General features: G+C 40.1%; 1 long non-coding RNA gene across 1 annotated transcript in view; it reads right to left on the reverse strand.

Moving 5' to 3' along the window:
- Window positions 1-7,114, reverse strand: part of LOC139114217 (uncharacterized) — a 97,991-nt gene extending 90,877 nt beyond the window's left edge. The window contains exons 1-2 of the long non-coding RNA XR_011547827.1: window positions 6,955-7,114; window positions 3,584-3,689 (exon numbers count right to left, since the gene is read on the reverse strand). This is a non-coding gene — a long non-coding RNA (uncharacterized lncRNA). The remainder of the gene's footprint in view (window positions 1-3,583; window positions 3,690-6,954) is intronic.
- Window positions 7,115-7,382: the final 268 nt, after the last annotated feature.

A 7,382-nucleotide genomic window follows, 5' to 3' on the forward strand; every position in this document is an offset into this window, starting at 1 on the left:
TGACGAAAAGAGAAGTTGCAGTAGACAACATTTATGAAAATAAGCTCGGAATTCCTTGGGCCCGAAAGGCCCCTCACGGGAGGAGCGTGCGTGACGTCATCGGCGATACAACGATTGGAGCTTGCAGCTGGATTACTGTGAACAGTTCAGCGCGTTCGTAAGACGACTATGTAGAGTTCGGACAGCGATATTTCTGACATCGAGTATTACTTTACCCCTATTGAAATCAAACCAAACTAATTTGAACCAAGATATGTAATAATGGGAAAGCATACATCGTTCATATCTTGATTATTTCCTTTTTGTGTATGATTCCATGGAAGGAGTCACTGTGCTTGTACAGACGCCGAAATGGATTGGAGACACTGAGTGACCCTACTATCGCCCAACGCTACGTTTCTAAAACAGTTTTCTTCATCAGTCGCTTATTTGGTTTGTGAAAGATACGAAATTATTTACTGATTGTATGTGTTATCACCTAAGTCGCCTGAGCTTGGCCAGATCTTTGAGGTTGCGAAATCTCAAATATATAATATATAGTACTTCCTCTGCAATCTTGACATGTCTGACGCTAAAATAAATGGATTCGCCTGTGCCCAATGAGTACCGTTCAGTCTAACGAAGGAACCTTTCGTACTAAAGATGTAAGAGGTCGACAAAAGTATCACATAAAAATAAAATTTACGAGATATACGCGCGAGGAAAAGTTTTAAAACGTGACAAATAAAACGGACAAGATTGAAACCAAGATTGGTCGGTTTCGATTCTTGAACTCACATGAAAATTTAGTACTTTCGTTACGCACAAGCGCACAGGGTAACTATAGCAACATTCACTAAATATCAATTAAAAATGGATAAAAGTATTATTGAAAAATAATCAAGGGCATACATCACCACAATATGAACATAACTGACTACACTTCAACTACACGAACACCCTTGCCAGACATCAAAGTGATCAAATCAGGTTTGAGCAAAAGTTGAAAATACTGATTTTCAGAAAAAAAGCTCAAAAAGGACCTTTAAAATGCTTCAATCAATGAAACAAAAACGCTGTTAGAGATGTTTCCTTTGTGACTATCTCACTCAATTTCAAGAAGTTAATCAGGGTTCTGAGATATCTCTGTCCACGGCAATCGCCATGTCCGACATTCGCCAAGCCATCACATTTTGGACCTCCGGTAACTAACCCCCCCCCCCCCCCAACGGCCTTCTTTCCATTTGACCCTAAAGCATTTCGGAAAAACTGATGTCAGGGACCAAGACACAGTCCCCAATTGTCTTCTTTGTGGTGCCGCATTAAAGTGAGCGTCGTCCAGCATGATCGGCCCTGACTGTACATATTACATGCACTCCACACTGCACTGAGTGCACTGCACTGAACACGCACGTTCAGCACAAAAAATGACCAGCACTTTCACGGTTCATTTTAAATTGAAAAACGATGTATTTTCGAGGGAAATGAAAAGCTACTGCATCCCTACCGTCTATATCAAACTTGAAACATCACCTTTAAATATCATGCCATTCAAAAAATCGACACGGTGAAATGCCAGAGATGAAGAAAACGGAATGTTCATGCATCGACATCAGTATGATCAGCGAGCTGCATGGTATCAGCTGATCAATACGATCATTATTATGTCGCTAGTAGTACAGCATTCATTGCAAACGATATCAACAGAGTTCAACATTGTTATTCAAATGTTTATATTTCAATAATAACTGTGTCTATAAATGTAATTTTCGATGGCTCCTTGAGAAGAGCTATTTATTTCGGCGAACGACAGAACTTGACGTAAACGGGTGCTTGAAAGGTACAGTTGACAAACATACTAGAGGGTTTCTATGGAAGACCGGTCACGACATGCGACATGCAAGTTTTTGAAACTGCGATCTGCGGTTTATAGGGTTAGGGTTAGGTGTTAGGGTTAGGGTTAGGGTAGGGGTTAGGGTAAGGGTTAGGGGTTAGGTTTTCTCTGGTAAAAAGCCTTACTTCGCTCTCAACCCTGGAGGTTAGGCCAAGGGAGGGAAAAATTGTAACGGCATAACTTAGGGTTAGTTAGCGTTAGGGGTTAGGGTTAGGGTTAGGGTAGGGTTAGGGTTAGGTCGCAGATCACAATTTAAAGACGCAGGACGTATGTCGCAGGTCGTGACAGGTCTTCCCTACATGTCGGAGTCCTAACGTGGCCGCTATTTCTCCCAGGGTGTATCCATTGTAGAAGTATGCAGAAATAAGCTCGTCTCTACCTCTGTAATCCATTGTTAGGAGGAGAACGAAATGACATGTATGCAAATGCCATATTAGTTTTGCAACTCGCATGTCGCAGTTTAAGAACTCCCAGGTCGCAGTTAAAAAAAAACTCGCATGTCGCATGTCGTGACCGGTCTTCCATAGGTTTCGGTACCGTCGCGATATCGAGAACAAGGCAAGGTAAAATCACAGACATGGAGAAAAAAACGATGAATGAAAGTTGTCTCCGATTACAGTCAGTGCATCAGAAATAGGTGGCCGAGCCACGGTCGTCATGATTGTTGGTAGTAGCTGACCTTGGACCGAGACTTTGAATGGCTCCGTAGTAATTTCCGTAGACACTTCCGGTCAAGGTTGATGACAGCAAGCTGCCGTTGTTGGCCCGTTTACGGCTGGTTCGAGTAGCCTTTCACGCTTGCATCGTTTACATGGCCACTGACATACATAATATGCCATGTGTCAAACCCAGTATCGTCTAGGAGTTTGCAAACGTACTGAGTTCTGTTTCACCTATACGGCAACGAAGCGAACCATGTTGTAAACAAACGTAGTAGTACAACCAGCGTATCGGACGGGGACTGCATGCTGAGCGCCAGCCAGACAGACGGCAAGTGCGTGCGTGAGGACTCAAAAAATGTAATAAATCGTACAGTAAGACATTATTATCAATATTGTGAACCATTGTCAAGATTTATAGTTTTGTGTATTACATGGTTTATCCGATATTTCCCCTCCTTTTAAATGCGCAATCCTATTTTCGTTTTCCAAAAAAAAACTTGCTCGCTGTGGGGCCGCAATGCTGAATAATGGAATACATTATCAGTAATAATGTATGGATATGACGTCACAAAATTCACTGGTATTGACAAAGCTATAATATAATAGTCCTCAAAGTCTCTGTCAGGCCAACTTTTGTCCAATTTGTATATCTTCGTTCGAAATGGCATTTTTAAATTGTACATGATAAATGATTGATGCTAAATCGCTCGGTATTCATGCCTTGCCAAGCACACAATTGTATACGATCTATAATAAAACGAATGAGTAATGAATCTTGTCGGACAGGAATTCAAATTTTGTCGACACACGAAACGAAACGTAGTCACACTGCTGGGCATGCTCACCCACATCTATTGCAAGTTTGCCGCGGCATCAATAAAACCTATACTGTTCCAATCGGTCTGGTCAACCAAAGGATTTGTCATACACGGACTGTTCCGACTGTAATAAGTTGTGCAACGACAAAATATCTCTAGCATTTCATGTATTAAACGCCGCGCACAAGTACTTGAGCGGCGTGTGCGAAAGTCAAGAAAAGCTGACTTACATTCTTGTGCCAGGTATCATGACTGGGAAAATTCTATGAAGCGACGCTGCATCTTCTTTTTTTCCGCCCTTTTCCAATGCATGACACCCAAGGTGAACAACAGCTTCTGGAATACAAATTACAGTAAATATACGATGACAATATGGGTTTATTGGCGTTGGTTTACTAAAATGTATAACTCCGCTTGCTTGCTCTTTCACTCGCTCACTCAGTCATTATCCCTCGTATCCATTCACTCACTTACCTTTAAAGTACACCGCAGGCTTACTGAGCTATACATTATTATAAATTTATAATATAAATAATAATATTTCGCTGTGCTGAACTACTTTCTTGGTAGTGCGCGCACTTTAGCATCATCGATTAATTTAAAAATTCTTTGGTTTTCTCTGAATAAATATTTAATCATTTTGCGATAAAAAACTTCTCAATACCTCAGTTCTATTGTACACAACATGTTTAAGGCTGCGTTCACAAATAACGATTGGGGGGCTGGAGGAATCGCCATTGAAATCTTATTTTTTCAGATCCCCCCTCAATACCCTAAAACATTTTCAAATGCCCCCCCTCTAATGATCAACACTTTTCAAGTCCCCCCAACTATCACATGCCCGCATATTTGTAAAGGATGTTCCGCTCACAGGTGTTCAACACTACCTGTGATTAGCACTTTGTATAGTCATATTCCCAAGGCAAGTTCTTTAAACGTATCAGTGATTTTTTTTTTTGGATTTATTGGTCTAAGCCAACTTGAGTTAATGCAACTCTGGCCAGGTCAATTACTCCTGCCGAAGAGCACACAAAATGACGATCATGAGAGAGTAGGCAAATTGTGAATTCTGGCTAAATGCCATATTGTAAAAAACTGAACACAGTGACCTTCCAAAAATTTGTTTCAAAAGTACAAGACATATATGAATTAGATGCTACTCAAATAGACTATACTGGAAGTTTAAAATATTCCATAAAGTAAATGATTTCATGGAGTGAAAGTGATTGACATCCCCCAATCATTCCGAGTGTGTGCTTATCTATGCATGTGTTTGTCTTATCTTATCGTCCGGTAGGTGTATAGATCAAAAGAGACAGAGATTTTGCCTGCCAGTGGATCATTGAGACGTAATAAAGATTTTCGAATAAAAATTACACTCAAGTAAAACAATGATAATTATAACTGAGCGTCAATTTATGATTCCTGCAAAAATACGAGCGTGTGTCGCTAAGCACTGTTCAAAATGTCCTCGATTCTCACAAGAAAAAAAAACCTTCGTAAAGTGAGACTCACCAAATATTTCACCCTTTCTTACCAACAACTCCAAACTGGACGTCTCCACATTCTATGAAACTGTTTGAGGCTCTTTATAAAAAACCCATGAAGATCGCATAGAACATTTACCATGGCTATTCCTTTAAATTAGCCGGCAGCTTTATCCCTTTTGCGAACAATGTGAAAGAGCAGACAGTGCTCTTCGTAATTGTCGCATGCCCCTGAGTCACTCTTGTGAAATGTCTACAAAGTAACTCGAAGAAACACAGGGAAATAACCTTAGCTGACCTAAGATATACCGCACTTCATTACATCATGAATAGTCACGAATGAGTGATCAAAAGACCTGCTGCGTCAAAAGCAAAAGTGTGCTTCCTGTGTACCCAACTACGGTCGCTCTTAAATTATATGCAGAATTTTATTTCATTTTGTATTCATATATTCTCACTTAAAGTCAGAACTATTAATAGTGAAATGAGTGTGATCATGAGACCCAACAGTCGTGACGATGTACAAGGAATACCATTCTTTTTATCACATGCACAAGCCAAGTTTGTCGTCTCCGATAAAAAAATACGGGATTTATTCTCTGGTCTTTCTACGTCACGACAACCCGCGTCTATGTCATCATTTTGGTGCGTCGGACTTTTTTTGCGTCGATCTTCGGTGTGCTCCTCAATGTAAACAAACAACATGGCGACCGTATTTCTCCTCGAACAAAATGTGTCTGACGTGAAAATGTCGTAAACATTAGTCTGATTACTAGAGTCTGACAAAATACATCAACTAGACAAACGTTTGATTCCTCGTGTTTTAGTTTTGTCGCCAATATGCATAGGGGTTCGTATAAGACCATCGGCAGAGGGAATATACGGCCAGTACCATTAAATCAAGCATGTCCAAGAATTCTCTCCGCCGTGGCTGGAGATCAACCATTACTATTGAGTAAGTTTTCTGTTTAGTTTTTTTATTTAATTTCAAACACCCCAGTGCCACATACTTTTTTCAGTTTATCTCTTTGAACATTTTCTTTTTAGGGTCATTACAAAAATTTAGCCTGTTTTTTATCCCAACAATTTTATGAACTCGTATTTTGTAACAGCTTTCACATTTTTAATGTCTATTTTATTTTCCACTCTTATTTTGCTCGTTTTGGATCCCTGATGAGTGCAGGATCGAAACGTTAGTCATCGAAGTTTCTAGTAATAAAACTATTTGTGAAACCTGACGCTTGTTTTTTCCTCATAATTCATAAATTTCCTTAAGCCCGAGTTTCACAACTGGACAGTGAATACACGGTAGTTGGACTGATCCTATTTCATTCAAGGAACCGATGTGTCATTATTTTCCGATGTTACTTGCGTGAGTTCGGCGGAGACTTCTTATAACAGTGCAACCACTATGCCATCGAGTATGCAGAGTGAAAGACATTCTAATGACATTCCCGCGAGCCAGAGCATAATTCCCGCTCCGCTGACCAACGAAACGGGTATGCGCTGAGCTGTTGCCGTAAAGAGGCGCGTGTTTTTACGACGATGCGTAATGAATGTTTACTGCGCTAAATCTGTGAGATCTCGATAGAGTGTTATCAGACCTTTGCGTAAATGTGTCGTGACACGGATGAAGGAACTGAATATTTAGTAAAATTAAAGTAGAATGGAAAAGCTCAAACGTTAGGTTCAACTGTAGGGAAAGGGCCTAATGCTCAGAAACAAAATTCAGTTAATTATATCACCCAGACAATGTGTACCGTTTGTTTCTCTCCTGGGAGATATTCTTTTCTTTTAGGCACTCATTTTCAAAAAAATTGCTCGCTTTTTATCTGCGATAAATATGCTCATACTACAAGCTGTTGTTCATACCACAGCTAGCTTCTTGCTGGGCTAAACCTTGCGACAAATTGTTTATTCTTTTTCCTTGTTCAAGTATACATATGTTGTACCAATTTTGTGAACGTTTACCAATCCTTGTCATGCTTTCCCCACAAATGCCCCGAAACAAAGATCTCAAAGTATTTGTAAGGACCACAAACTCCCCATTAAATGTTCACACTTTGGATATGCCGCATGGTAGCAAGTAACTTTTAACTCAAATGGAAACTTACCTTGGACCATACCACTTTACGGAAAGTCAGACCGAAATGTTCTAAAATCATCTTGCAAAAATAAAATCAAAGGAAAATCCGGCATCGCATACATTATTAATAGTATAACAAAGTTTCAACCCGGACACAGGAATGTTTTACAGTAAAACTTGCAGGCAGTTTTGTCGCAAAGCGAAAATGTTTGGCGTAGGCTCAAGGACCCACAATCATTGTCCAGCCCTGGTTTATACCATTTATATCAGGGGGCTAAATGTAGAATCTGACAAGAAAATTATCAGCCAATATCTGCAAGTAATAGTTTTCGCGAATCCCTCCCACTAGTCAACTGTCGGAGCAAAGCGCTGATGTCAAATGATAGTGTAATGCATTTTAGGTACAACGCCGTTCGATATCATATTATGATACCACCACGCGAGCTCCCCGTCCAA

Source organism: Ptychodera flava, chromosome 16, assembly GCF_041260155.1.
Source record: "Ptychodera flava strain L36383 chromosome 16, AS_Pfla_20210202, whole genome shotgun sequence".
Lineage (NCBI taxonomy): Eukaryota > Metazoa > Hemichordata > Enteropneusta > Ptychoderidae > Ptychodera > Ptychodera flava.